Consider the following 16232-nt stretch of genomic DNA (forward strand, 5'->3'; position numbering starts at 1 on the left):
ATCTTAATGATATGACTAAGAAATTTAAAAATGGGTATTAAAATGTTTACTGTAGAAGACTCATTCATCGATTTATTCATTAAACAAAAGTTCAGTGAGAGCCTGTGTGGACACATGTGCTAATAATGCCGCTGAGAAAATAAAATGAAGTGAAATAAATTAATTAAAAAGAGAGAGAGAAATGGTCCTTATTCTCATAGAGCTTATAGTGCACAGAAAGGTGGTTATTAACATACAAATTACACAAGTATATAATTACAGCATGATAACTGTTAAGAGGGGGAAGTTCATGGTGCTATGAGGGAGTCTGACAGGAAGAATTGTCTTAGATAGTTAGAGAAGGTCTTCCTAGGAAGTTATGCTTTTAATAAAACATCAGGGTTACTGATCTTTTAAACCAGTAAGATTCATGGGATGTAATCATTAAGCTTCTTGATTGGGTAGCTCACAACATGGAAGTTGGCTTCCCTCAGAGTGAGGAAGGAAGACACCCCAAAAGTGTCCCAAAACCAGAAGCCACAATTTTTTGGTAACATAATATCAGGAGTTAGGTCACTTTTACCACACTCTGTATGTTAGAAGGAGGTCATTAAGATGAGCCTACACTCAAGGGGAGGGTATTACATAACAGCATGAATACCAAGAGAGAAGAATCACTGGGAACTATCTTAGAGGCTGTCTAACAAGTTATCAAGTTTTCCCACATTCATCAAGATCATATGTTTTCCTCTTTTAATCACTTGAGGTAAAAGTGATAAATCCAACTTGTACATAATATATTAATTTTTCTTATATACTGCTAGATGTGGCTTGGATAATTTGTTTAGACTGCTTACATCTACAGTTATGCTTCAAATTGGCCTGTAAATTTATTTTCTTGTATTGTCCTTATGTGGTTTTGCAGTCAAGGTTGTGTTAACTTCATAAAACAACTTGAGGAGTCAATTTTACTCTAAAATTGTGTAAGACTGAAATTATAACAAAATTTTATGAAACCATGCCCATAAGACTTCACTTTGCAATTTGTGATTGGCCTACCTCCTCTGCCCAACCCATTCTCAATAGGGTTTTTTTTTTTTTTTCAAATCTTTTGTAAGGGAGCAGGGAGAAGCTATCCTAGGGAGAAACATATTCACTCTTTCATTAAGTATGGTGTTAGTTCTAGTTTTTGGTAGATGTTCTTGTCAGGTTGAGAAAGTTTGCTTCTAGTCCTAGTTTTTTGAGAGTTTTTTATCATGAATAGATGTTACGTTTTGTCAAACACTTATTTTTCTGCATTAATTTCTATTGATCATATGATTGTTTTTCTTAGGTTGTTAATATTGCAGATTATAGTGATTGGTTTTTGAATATTGAACCAGTCTTACATCCTTAGAGTAAATCTCACTTGATTATGGTGTATAATTCTTTTTATATATTGGTGAATTTTATTTGCTAATATTTTTGTTAAGAATTTTCACATTTATATTAATGGAGGATATTGATCTCTAGTTTTCTTTTTTGTACTGCTTTGTCTGGTCTTTGTATCAGGGTAATACTGGCTTCATAGAATGAGTTGGAAAGTATTTCATCCTCTTCTATTTTCTGGAAAGTACTGTGTTGAATTTGTGTTAATTTTTTTAAACATTTGCTAGATTCTCCAGTGAAATTACCTACCTAAGATTTCTTTTTTGGGAAATATTTTCATTTAAAATTCAATTTTATTAAATAGTTGCAGATATATTCAAATTGTCTATTTTTATATTGGGTGAGTTATGGTACTTTGTACTTTTAAGAAATTGGTCTGTTTCATCTAAGTTATCAAAATTATATATGTAAAGTTGTTCATCATATTCCCATATTATCCTTTTGATGTCTACCGGGTCTGTAGTGATATCCTCTGTTTCATTTCTGATATTAGCTACTTGTGTGTTCTCTCTTTTTGTCAGTCTTTCTGGAGGCTTGTCAATTTTATTGATCTTAAGAACCAAGTTATTGTTTTATTGATTTTCTCTGTTGTTTCTCTGTTTTCAATTTCATTGATTTTTGTTCGTATATGTTATTTTTTATTCTTTCTGTTTGCTTTGGGTTTATTTTACTCTTTCTAGACTCTTAAGGTGGAAGCTTAGATTGATTGATTATTTATTTATTTATTTATTTTCCCCTTCTTCTGCCTCCCCCCTTCCTCCCCACTCTGATTCAAGCCATTGTTTCTCAGTCTAGTTGTGTGGGACACAGCTCCCTGGCCCATGCTGGAATTATGAGCCTTGCACTCCCCCCCTCGCCCCCCCGCCGGCTGAGGCAGTCGGTGGCCAGTCGTTGGTTGGCCACTCACAGCAGCTCACGCTGGCTGCCGGCCACTCATGCTGGCCACTGGCAGCTCATGGCAGCACACGGTAGCCCAAGGTAGCTCACTCTGATCTCCGGCCACTCATCGCAGGCCAGCTCTAGGGAGAGCCATTATTCACAGTCTTAGCTGTAGAGGGTGCATCTCACTGGCCCATGTGGGAATCAAACTGGTGACCTCGTTGGAAGCCCGGCTCTCCAACCACCTGAGCCACTAGGTTGGAAGCTTAGATTATTGATTTGAGACTTTTCCTCATTCTAATTGTAGCATGTAATTCTTTTAATTTCCATCTCAGCACTGCATTAGCTGTGTCCTACAGATTTTGATATATTGTATTTTCATTTTCATTCAATTCAATGACAGCATGGAGGGAGGATGAACATCCTTGCTCCCAACTTGGTCTCTGACACCAGCACAGTACAGGATGGGTGGAGGAAAGAGGTTAGGGTGCCTTGTTACAGCTTGGCAAAAGTCTAGGCTCTCATCTCAGACTTTGCTGGTGTGGGTAGGGTGGAGCCACAGTTTTAATGTGGTATTAGGTGTTTGTTAAAGTAGAGAAGTTCTTGTCTAAAAGTGTTCTGATTTGCCAGATGTCTAGGTGTACCTTTTCTTTTTCCTGGTCCTTTAGCTTGAGGAAGAAAGATTTTATTGGCCTTTTTTTGGTCTGTGTCCACTGGCGTTTCCCAGTTGTCAGTTACCTGGACTCCAGTCTGGAATATGCTGGCAGAAAGAAAACCCAGGATGCTCACAGTATTGTTTCTTGTGTCCTGAGGTGCCTAGCCAGACAGCCTTCAGAGTCATGTGTTTATTTCTTGTATAATATCCAGGTTTTAATTGTGCTTAGTGGGAATACTAAGGAAAAGCACATCTGCATCTTCCCAGAAGCAGGAGTCTCCCGTATGTCTTACTTGAGAAATGTAGTATTTTTAATATTGTTTAGTTCTAAGTATTTTATAATGTTTATTATTCCTTCTTTGATCAGTGAATCATTTGGAAGTGCATTTTAAAATGTCACACAGTGTACTGTTTCTAGCTATCATTTTGCAGTTGATTTCTTACTCATTACATTTTGTTAGATAATATGGTTTGTATGATGTCACTCTTAAAAATTTATTAGGAAGCTTCAGAAACATTTTGTATAAACTCAGTGTGTTTGAAGAAAATACGTATTTTTTACTTGTTCTCTACCTAGGATTTTTCAGACAACAGAGATGTTATAAATTCCACTGTAAATCCAGGAGGGCTACTTTGTGGTTATGAATTTTCAGGAGAGATTCTCCCCTTCCTTCCCTGCCTTCCCCACCCCATCAACTTTGTTAATTTTGTTTGAAGTCTCTATGTTATCTTTCCTAATTTTTTGTCTGTTCAGCTGTACCATAAGGTCTTCAGTTAAGTTTGAATTCAAGCCCTAGTTCCAATGCTACCTCCTGTGGTTAAATTGTCTGTGGGATAATTTATCCTTGAGGGAGAACAGAATACATGACCCCAAAATTTGCCACTTGAGCATGTTGGTGATTTTAAATGTAAGGCAATAAAGACCCAGCAGAAAAAGTTTTACCTCTTTAACTACCAAAAAGAATTTAGATGATGGCCTGGCCCATAAAGAGAACTATTAACAAAAATAACTTTTATTTAAGTGATCTACCTGTATGGCAAGACAAACGTCTAATTACCAAACATCAGCTCTTCTTATCATACTGTGAATTACCCTTCTCCCCTTTGAAGCCCCAGGCCCAAACCCATTCTTTAGCTCAGGAGAGCATATAAGCCACAATTTCTTGTGTTGTCCTTAAGTCTTGTTTCTATGGGGCTCCTGTACATATGTAATTAAATTTATTTTTCTCCTACTACTCTGTTTTGTGTCAATTTAATTGTTAGATCAGCCAAAAGAACCTAGAAGGGTAGAGGAAAAATTTTTCCTCCTTTACATCCTAAATACTGACTTAGGGTAAGTACAGGTTACCTATAGTCAACACCTTAGGGAAAGTTAATTAGTAGATGAGTTTCTTGTTCTAAGTAAATGCCTTAGGGTTAGTTAACTGATAAAATACTGTTTTTGGTGAAATTGAAGTGAATAATATTTAGGTTATGAAGCTGGTTGGCATGGTGATATCGGACCTACCACCTAAGTCTGAATGCATATATAGAAAACACTCACTAGCCCAGCAATAAGTCAGTGGAGCAGAACTCCAGGTTTGCATTCTGGTGCATCTGCCGCCACCCTTGCCCCAGCAGATGGGGATCAAACTACCGGATCCAAATTTGAGTTCACTTCTCCAGTGGCCATTTCATGCGAGGGACTGCTGGCTATTTCTTAGGTCAGAGAGAGGAACTCTGCAGCCTCATATAAGTCACACCTGCTCACTAATAAATGTTTTTACATTTGGCAGCAGTAGTCTGAGATTTCCTTTATTGAAAAATACCCCTGGGAAGTAAGGCACAAGGGTGGGGATGATTGCCTCCCCCTTCATCTTTAAATATTAGAGATTTCCAATATCCACCAAAAAGAACTCGACATTTATTAAAGAGACAGGCTGACTGGTTTGCAACACTTTAGTTTTACGATTATATATATTCCTATCTGCTTCCCTAGGCATCAGAAGCTCTCTGATAGCCAGACTCCAGAGTATATTGTGAGTAGACAGGACACCAGAGTCAGGCGTTGACCCAGCGCATGGTAAGCCTTCAGAAAATCTACGAGAGGTTTTTGAACTCTGTAGTGAGGGTGATAATACTATTTTACTAAGGAACAATTAAAAAACAAAAGAAAAGAAATACTGCTCTACACTTCCTCCTTTTCAAGGTTACATCCTCTTTGGGTGTATCTTACTGTGTTTTCAAACCTTTCTTCGGCCTACCAGCACTATCTTCAGACAAATGGATAATTATTATACGTCCATACTCACATGCAAATGGTAACACATTTGTTTGGTGTTTGATGTAACAAGAGCCCAGTATTTGCAAATCATATGTAATACATCACTTTTTGGAAATTAGCTAGACACGATTTATATCATGCAGCCAGTGTGTGTGTGTTTCATCTGTAAGTTGCCATATTATTGTTTCTGGGTAAGCATCCCCTTCAGCTGCCACATACTCTTTCTCTGTAATCTTGCAAAAAGCCTTTGCTCTAAAAAACCATTCATTAAGTACAAGTGTGAATTCAAATGTTAAAGTCACCATGGGAGTCCACAGTTATTTAGCTCAGTAAGATCTGCGTAACATCATTCTTTTGTTAAATATCTTAGGAAAAAACAGAAGGGGAGAGAGAGAGAGAGAGAAAGAGAGAGAGAGAGAGAGAGAGAGAGAGAGAGAGAGAGAGAGAGAGAGAGAGAGAGACCTATACTTGTTGCCTCTAAGTGCTGAATGAACCTTTGTTTCCTCTGTCTAAATTCTGTTTCTCTCCTCACTTCCGACCAAGGCAAAGGAGCATTTTTCATCATATTAAACTTATGTTGTATAAAAATAGTACTGATTAATCCACCTCAGATATAAACTACTGACCATTTCACCATGGAGTGGCCTCTTTTATAGAGATTTTTCTCTTTTTTATGTGCTTTTCCTAGAACACTATTGAGACAGATGTTAACTTTATTCTTAAAAAGAATCTTGTGGATTTCTTGTATATTTATTGTGGTAAAAAATGCATAACATAAAATTTATTATCTTAACCATTTCTAAGTGTACAGCTCGGTAATGTTAAGTATATTCACATTGTTATGCAGTCAATCCCCAGAAATTTTTCGTTTTGCAAAACTGAAACTATGTGCATTAAACAATAACTCTTCATTTCCCTCTCCCCAAACTGCTGATAATCACCATTCTACTTTCTATTTCTATGAATTAGATATCTCATTTACATGGAAGCGGTATTTGTCTTATGTGACTGGCTTATTCCATTTAGCATAATGTCCTCAAGGTTTATCTATGTTGTATCATGTATCAGAATTTTTTTTCCTTTTTAAGGCTGAATAATATTCTACTGTGTGCGTGTGTGTGTGTGTGTTTGTATGTGTGTGTGTGTAGTTTTATTTATCCATTGAACCGTCAATAGACACTTGCTTTGTTTTCACATCTTAGCTATTATGAATAGAGATGCTATGAACATGAATGTGCAAATATCTCTTTGAGATTCTACTTTCAATACTTTTGGATATAAACCCAGAAATGGAATTGCTGGTTTATATGGTAGTTCTATTTTTAACTTTTGGGGAACTGACCTACTATTTCCATAGCAGCTGTACCATTTTACATTCCCATCAACAGTTCACAAGGGTTCCAATGTCTGCACAGTCTTGTCTCAACACTTGTTATTTTCTGTGTTTTTTTCCTTTTTAATAGCCATCCTGATGAGTGTGGGGTGATACCTCATTGTGATTTCGATTTGCATTTCTCTAATGATTGGTGATGTTAAGCATCTTTCCGTATGCTTGTTGGCCATTCGTGTCTTTAGAGAAATGTCTAAGTTCTTTGACCATTTTTCAGTCAGCCCTTTATGTGTTCTGGATATTAACCCCTTATCAGGTATATGACTTCAAAATATTTTCTCTTCTATAGGTTGCCTTTTCACTTCGTTGATTGTATACTCCAATGAACAGAAATTTTAAAGTTTGATATAGTACAATTTATTTGGTTTTACTTTGATTGCATGTGCTTTGGTCTCCTATCCAGGACATCCTTGACAAAGCCAATGAAGATTTCCCCCTGTATTTTCTTCCAAGAGTTTTATAGTTTTAGTTTAGTTTTTCTTTGACCCATTCTGTTTTGATTTTTGTGTGGTGTGCGATGTAATGTAAAAGTGCAACTTCATTCTCTGCGTGTGGATATCCAGTTTTTCCAACACCATTTTTTGCAGCAACTGTCCTTTGGTTTTGGTACCTATATTAGTTGCTTAGGCTAAGTACCATAACAAAATACCATAGAGTGAGTGGCTTAAACAACAGATATTTATTTTCTCATGGTTTGGGAGGGTGGAAGTCTGAGTTTTCCATTCTGCTTCTTTGGTCTGCATATCTGGTTTCTTGTATTTTTGTTTTACTGTCATAAATACAAGTTTCAGTACCTCATCTTTATATCTGAAAAAGGAATGAAAGTTTACTTGGGAATTTTAAAATATCAGGTAAGTAGATATTCTGAAAATTTCCAGTAGCTGGCTGAATTTTCCCGTGGATTTTCTTAGTTACATTGCAATATATTTTTCAAACTTCTTAGGAGTGCCTATTACTAGATAATAAGTCCTGCTTTATTTTATCAAAATCATTCTTGAACTAATTTATTGAAACTTTATAGCTGTATAACTGTATTCCAGCATAATCCTCACTTTGCCCTAGTTAATTTTTATGTTAGTCTTGTTTCTAAATATTATAGAAAGCATATTATAAAGTTTAAAAATTAGATCTACCTAAAATTTTAAGAATTTATTTAGATAGTACTTCCATTTTTTTAAAATTTAAATTCTAGTTTACTGATAGCTTGCAAACAAGCATTGTTTCTTCCAACTATGTAGAACAGAGCTGTATGTACTCAAAATAGATACAGGCAAAGTCAGCCAGTAGCTGGGTATGATATGACATTAGGCCCTTTTTCTGCTAGCCACCTTGTATATAATATTCCATAATCACAGAACTATCAAAATAGAAAAAGTGGAACAACTATAGGAGTGAAGGAAAGAGGACTAAAGGTAATGCTCTGAAAGAAACTTCTGATTCTTACTAAGAAATAAAGTATAAATTCATAGAGTATACATCCCTAGTTTCTTTGCAATTTCTTATAAAATCTTTCCATGTAATGACATAGTAATGACATAGTGCAATGCGTTACTCACATGTAAACTAGAAACAAATAGAACATTGAATGAAGTCAGTGAAATGCTGGTTTCACTATAAAAACAAAATATCTTTTTAAAAATATGTATCTTGTAATTATAACTATATTTAAAATTATCAAATATATACACAACTAAACCTATCTGCTAATGCAGACTCAAACCACAACATTGATTTTTCATACCTCTTGTGTCTTTGTTAAAGTTTTTTCTTGAGAAATTAGAAGATGAAGAACGTAGCATTGTCAGCTGAGCATAACAGAAATAGCACAGGCGTGGGAAGTTGCAAAGGCCAGGGTTTGAACCTTGCCCTGCCATTTACTAACTGTGGCATCTTAGACTTGTTACTAATCTTTCAGTCTCCATTTCCTTACCCATTTACAACCTTGTAACAAGGAGATTATTTTCTTAAAGCATTTACCAAATTATAAGAATTAAAAATGAATAGCTATTATGGTTGATGCAAAAACCTGAAACTCTGTATTTGTGCTAAATGTACAAATATGTCACAGGGCAGGGACTATGGTTAAACTTGTTTAACTTGTTTAACTTGTTTGTACAGTTGGTTGTACAGTTGTTCGAGTCTTTTAGAAATACATTTTATTGGTATTTAAGCTTATAATAAATTAGATGTCTTTAAAAGTTGCATCAATAATATCGAGGCAAATGCAATTTACCTAGGATTCTACTGTCTTGCTAGGCATCCCTCCCTTAATATGAAGTGGGGTACAGTTATGCACTGCATAATGGCATTTCGGTCAGCGAGGGACCACTTTTGCAATGGTGGTTTCATAAGATTATAATGGCGCTGAAAAATTCCTGTCACCTAGTGGTGTCATACCTGTTGTAATGACATAGTGCAATGCGTTACTCACATGTTTGTCACAATACTGGTGTAAACACACCTACTGTGCTGCTAGCTGTGTAACAATATAGCAGATACAATTATGTACAGTACATAATACTTGATAATCAATGACTATGTTATTTATTTATGTATTTACTATACTATACTTTTGATCAGTATTTTAGAGTACTCTCTTTCTACTTAGAAAAGAAAGTTTGCTGTAAAATACTACACGGTGTTATGCTGGCAGCAGCCTCATATGTCTCGTGTTTGCCTTGTCTCTTGATTGCTTCATTTTCTCCTGTGCTCAATTTAATCTCATATTGTTTTGTTCAGCATGGCCCCTCAGCATACAAAATCCACTCCTACCATTGCCAGTAAGAGGCCACATTGAGTGAATGACTTGGAAATGAAATTAAAAGTGATTAAGACTATGATGGTGGAAAATCAGTGATGGTTACTGCTTACCAGTTAGGTGTGTCGCATTCCACCATAGCTACTGTCTTGAAGAACAAGAACACTATGATGGAAACTGTTAAAGGCTCTGTTTCATTGAAGGCAACGAGACTAACAAAGATTCTAGAAGGGTCTACAGCAGACATGTAGAAACTTCTAATACCTGGATTGAAGACCAGCAGAGAAGTGTACCTGTCTCACCACCACCACAATCATGACCAAAACAAAAAGGTTGTTTGTGATGTTGAAAGAAAAGGCTGGATCTCACTGGTCACATAATGTTGAATTGGCTTCTAGCTCTGGGTGGTTTAAATGATTCAAGAATCATTCGTTACAAAATGTGCAAATGAGTGGTGAGGGTGCTAGGGTTGGTGTGAACGCAACTAAAGAATTTTTGGAAACTCTAGATGAGCTGATTGTGGAAGAAAATTACCTGCCAGAGCAAATACTCAATGTGCATGAAACCTCCCTATTCTGGAAACGGATGCCTAAAAGGACTTTCATCTAAAAGTAGGCCAAGTCAAAGCCAATGTTGCAGGCTACATATTGAAACCCTTTATGATCTGGCACAGGGAGAACCACGGGGCCTTCAAGCATCTCAGTGAGTACACGCTGCCAGTGTGTTACAGAAACAGTAAGAAGTCACGGATGACCCAGCTCCTCTCCCAAAATGCCTTTATGAATTCCTATGCCTGCAAAATGGAGAAGTACCATTTGGAGACTAATACCTTTCAATATTTTGCGTATTATTGATATGCTCCCAGATATCTTCCTTTTTTTTCCATGATGTTTATCCCAATATCAGAATCATGTTTCTCCCTCCAAACACCACCTCTTTGATCGAACCAATGGATCAAGGAGTTATAGCAGCTTTTAAAGCCTAGTGTTTTGCCCAGGCTGTTGTTGCAACTGAGGAAGACACTGAGAAGGAGACACTGGTGCAATTCTGGAAGGATCACAACATCTATGAGTACGTCAAGAACCTTGGTTGGGCTTCAGGTGTTGTCACCAAGGAGTGTACAAGTGTGCATGGCATCTAGAAGATCAGAGGTTTGTCCACCACTTCAGAGGATGTGCCAGGGGTGAGGAGGTTGCAGAAATCTGCAAGGTTGTGGTTGAGCTGGCAAATGACTTTAACCTGTGGATGAGGATGACATTGGGGACCTGCTGGAGGGGGTTCCTGAGGAATTGAGTATTGAGGAATACTTGGAACTGGAACAGGAGCACATAGCTGGGGAAGAGGCCAGAGAAAGGGAAACTGCAGGAAAAGAAAAGAAGAACTCCCAAGAACATTCACAATGAAGGTTTAGCAGAACCTTTTGCAGACCTCAACAAGCTCCTTAAAAAGTTTGAAAACATGGACCCCAACACTGAAAGGTTTTCATTAATAGAGAGGAATGTTCGTGGTGCACTATCTGTTTACAAGCAAATTTATGATTAAAAAAAAAGAAACAGTACAAACAAACTTATGATATTAAAAAAAAAATGAAAAACACAAGCCAAGCAAACCACCCTGAATGTATTTCTGAAAAGAGTGACACCTCCTCAAGAAGACCCTCAGGCAGGTCCTCAGGAGCTGTTCAAGAAGAAGGCCTTGTCACCATAGGAGGCAACAGCTCCAACGTGCCATTGCCCCTGAGGACCTTCCAGTGGGACAAGACCTGGAGGTGGGGACAGTGGTATTCATGATCCTGACCCTGTGTAGGTCTAGGCTAGTGTGTGGGTTTGTGTCTTAGTTTTTTAATGAAAAAGTTTAAAAAGGAAAAAAAATATTAAAAATTTAAAAAAGCCTATAGAATAAGGATATAAAAAACCATGTTTTTTTGCAGCTGTCTAATGTGTTTATAGTTTAATCTGTTTTAGTACAAAAGTGTTGAAAGGTTAAAAAAATAAGTTTATAAAGTGAAAACATTACAGTAAGCTAAGGTTAATTTATTATTGAAGAGAATTTTTTTTTATAAATTTAGTGCAGCCTAAGTGTACAGTGTTTACAAAGTCTCTAGGAGTGTACAGTCATGTCCAAGGCCTTCATATTCACTCACCACCCACTCACTGATTTACCCAGAGCACCTTCCAGTCCTGCAAGCTCCATGCATGGTAGTGTCCTATGCAGGTGTACTATTTTTTTATCTTTTATGCTGTATTTTTATTGTACCTTTTTTGTATGTTAAATACACAAATACCACTGTGTTACAACTGCCTACAGTATTCAGTAATGTGCTGTACAGGTTTGTAGCCCAGGAAAAATGAGCTATACCATCTAGCTTAGGTGTGTAGTAGTCTATACCACGTAGGTTTGTGTGAGTGCACTCTGTGATGTTCACACAATCACCTACCAATGCATTTCTCAGAATGTATCCCTGTCACTAAGCAATGCGTGACTGTATATTTTTATTATTTCCTAGCTCTGATGTATTAATACTTATCCAGCTGGAGAAATTTCAGGATCGTTTAGGTCTGATGTATGGCAGAGCTGTGTAAATTTGGAGCCAACTCTGAGGTTTACTGTTCACTATGGGGGTGACTGTTTCTTTGTGGTCCAAACAGATTTTGATTTCAAGAGGCCCTTGGGTGATTTGCCTGGTATCCCACTTAAGTGACTTGTTTTGGCTAGCAGGGGATAATCATACGTCAAGAAGTTCTGTATAGTGATCCAAATCATTGGCGATTTCTAAGTGTTGAATGTGTCAGAAGCATAAAAATATAAAATAATACTGTTCAGTAAAACTGTAGCCTGCACAAATTTTCCTCAGTTATTTTTTGCTAGTGGCAGATCCAAGTTAGGAACATTTCATTGGAGCATGTTTTACAAGTGGTACTTCTATTTTGGTTTAATATGGCTTCATGAAAAAGTATATGGGGACAGAAGAGATGAATTTAAATATTCAGTTTATTTTTGATGAAAAGGAAGGGGGAATCATTCCTTTTTAATTTTCTTTTTTTATTGTCTAAATTCCATGTAAATGTCAGTGATTGAAAATTATACTAATTGGAGAATCTTGAATGTAGGCTACTGACTACACATAAGTCTATTATTTATATCTACTAGATTGCAAATCATTTTCAAAATGGAGCTGAATTCTTGACAGTTTTATTGATAGAAAACAAAGTATGTGTATACATATCTGAAAATATAATTGAGCCTTTTTTCTCCTTTAGCCCCCTCAGGGCACATTGTATCAGTATCTTCCGTGGAAATAATATAAGGAATGAAAAGTAAAGTAAGTGGTTGCCATTAAATGTTGCTATAGATGCCAGTAATTTTATTTTACTAGCATAAGTACTTTAAAAAGGGAAAATCAGAGTAAAATCTCATTTTCTACTCATTGCTTCTTTGGGGGACAATTGTCATTTCTTAAGCATTTTTGCTTTTTACTCTATAAAAGTATCTGATCAGAAGGATGTGCACCCTGGGTTGTTTTTCTGGTCATGCCAATAGATTTTTGCTGATCCGTGGATACCCTCTTGCCCTATTCCCGTTATGAAACAATGGTTTTTATTTGTGGTGTGACTGACCAAGGTTGGGATACATTTTGTAGCCACAGAACAAAATGAAACCATTGGCTTCAATATGGACATGGACTTTTGACATTAACCCTATTAGTATTTTAACCAATGTGGAAGTTACCAGAAGCTTACACTTAGAATTCTCCTGAATCACTTGATATGGCAGATAACATGATTTTAAACATCCTTGTGATTAACATACCCCTATTTGTGAAATAAAATATAAGAGAACAACCTTCCCTTAAATCAGTATGGGTGGCTTAATTTGAGATTAATCGATTAATTATAACAACAACAACAAAATAATTACAACACCAGGAGCTGCAGCAGCAATGACAGCTAACATTTATTAAGTGTTTCTTATAGGCCAGTTTTAGGGCTGAATTGTGTCTCCTATACCCACTCTCAATTCCTATTGAAGTTATGACAGCCAGTACCTCAGCATGTCATTGTATTTGAGGGGGAGTTTCTAAAGAGGTAATTGAATTTAAATGAAGTCATTGGGATGAGCCCTAATCCAATACGACTGGTGTTTTTATAAGAAAAGGACATTAGGATACAGACACAGAGGGAAGAACACTTGAAGACACAGGGAAAAGGCAGCTGTCTACAAGTCACGGACAGAGAACTCTGAAGGAGCCAGCCCGACCAACAACTTGATTTTGGAGCTCTAGCCTCTTGAACAGTGAGAAAATGAATTTCTGTTGTTTAAGCCACCCAGTCTGTGGAATTTCATATGGGCAGCCCTAGCAAACTAACATAGACACCACGCTAAGCATTTTACATTAATTTTTTGTTACTTTGTAATAAGTTGTAGAATACTATTACTATCTCTACTTTGCAAGTGAAGGATCTTAGGATAAGATAATTTTTCAAGGGCTAGTGAGTGGGAGAGCCAGGATGAGAACCATTGCAGTAAGATTCTAGCATCCATGGATTTACCCATGCAGATGGATTGCCCCCGCTCCTAACATATCTCAGGTAACACAGTCCATATCAATAACAGTACCCCATCAGGGAGGTACTGTGATTGTTCTAAGTTTTTTTTTTCATTTTACAGATCAGGGAATTTGAGACTCAGGAGTGTCTTGTCTAAAGCTACTCTGCTGTCAACTGCCTGAATCAGAATTCCACGTCAGATGTGTCTGACCCCACAGTTATAAATCTTAACCATCAAACTATCCTGTCTTTCTTTTCCTTTTTTGGAGGAAAAGAGACATCTATAATTTATTTTTGGATCTTGATAGCATGGCATAGTGTTTGAACAACATTGATTTTGATGAAAATAACCTTTGTTCAGCTTACTTTAGCGCAGCTTTAAAATTTCAATAATTACTCATTATTACTTAGGACTAAAGGGAAGAAGATCTAAAAGGAAATCACAAACAGCATAGAAACGTCATTCTGATAAAAGCAATAGTTTCTGGCATTGACCATCTATTTTGTATTATAGTAATATTTACAAAAAGATCAGGTTATTATATGGTAGAAAATGGTAGAATGATTGTCCTTCAGCTATTTGGTTAGTTTATCTTCTGACCTACGAGGCAATAACAATTTCTTTCAGATTACTCAGTAGAGGTTTCATGAAACTTCCTGAATAAAATGAGAGAAGGAACGAAATCAGAAACGAATTTTAATTTAACTGAAGAAACATGCAATGGGAGAAAAATTCAAATAACATAAAAGCAATTCTATTAAATCACCGAGTGGCCCATTTAAATCCAGAACATTTACACAGTGTATCTTTACAAGTATTATCTTTTAAAACCATTCTGTCATATTTTTAAGCCCATTATCATAAACAGCAGCAACAAAAATGAAAATTCCAGGCAGATGCAGAGACATAATAAATATAGATGGAAATATTTCATTTACCTGAAATTTGCTTTTCTGGTAAACTCCACTCTTTAGAACCCTCCACTCTGAAAACCATGAGGCTTGCAAATACAGACCTTATGCCTCCCAAAGAGACTTCACAGATTCATGGGTTAAAATTCCCGTGCAGGTGCCCCAGGCCTTGTCCAGAACACATTTTCTCTTAACACATCCAACAAAATTATCTGTTTGCTTTCCCTACCGCACTACTTGTCCGAAGCAGCAAATAAAAAAGGAAAGCTTTGGGTATTACTAAATTCAAATACATTGCTAGCAACAAACAGGACTTCAGTTTAGGAAGGAAGTGAAAAAGAGTAAATTTAAAGACATCACAATGTCAAACGGTGGGGAATTAGCAGTGTAGAAAGAGCCTGGCTTTTGGGACAAGCAGTCCTGCATACAAAAATCTCCCCCTAGCACCTGTTGATTAGCTCTGTCACCCTAGGCAAGCCATTTAAAATCTCAGTGACCATTCTATGGTGTGCATGGTGAAAATAATATAATCTAATTTGTAGACTGGTTATAGGGATTAAATTAAGTAACTTGTGCAAAATGTTTGGTCAACTTTTGTTTCATTTTTGGGCTTAAAAGCTTGTCTCTGTATACACTTCAACAGCTTTCACAACTCACTGGCTCCTAAAGTATTAGGTGGGTGCAAAAGTAATTGCAGTTTTTGCGATTATTTTTAACTTTTAAACCGCAATTATTTTTGCACCAACCTAATAGTTCATGTGCCTAATGAGGATTTATACTGGATTGTTATGAAAATACAGAGGGTGGCAAAAAAAATATGTATACACATTTTAGGAAAGGAGAAAACTGTATTAAAATTGTAATGCTCAGTATATACCAATTACTTCTGAAATTAACAAGAGATGCTCAAAGTGGTTACCATCAGCGTCCAGACACTTCTTATTACAGTGAACTACTGCTTGAGCAACGTTGACCAAAGTGTCCACTTGTATACATTTTTTGGTACCCCTGTATCAAAGCTATAGCCAATATAGTCTACTTAAGAATTTGTACCGTATGTAATTCATGTTAGAAAACCACATTAAAATGAGTCTTCTTCTTTTTTTTTTATTAGTTTCAGGTGTATAAAACAATGTAATAGTTAGACATTTATACCCTTCACAAAATGATAACCCCCCAACCCCAATCTACGACCCCTCTGACATCGTATATAGCTGTTACAATTCCACTGACTCTATTCCCTATGCTGTACTCCACAACCTTTGACTATATATATGTTAAATTATAGTTGACATTCATTATTATTCAGTTTCAGGTGTACACTGACGTGGTCAGGCATCTACACCATCCATGAAGTGGTCTCCCTAATAAGGCAAGTGTCCATCGTATACCCTACAAAATCTTTACAACATTATTTATTA

The sequence above is a fragment of the Rhinolophus hipposideros genome (assembly GCF_964194185.1).
Source record: "Rhinolophus hipposideros genome assembly, chromosome: 18".
NCBI lineage: Eukaryota > Metazoa > Chordata > Mammalia > Chiroptera > Rhinolophidae > Rhinolophus > Rhinolophus hipposideros.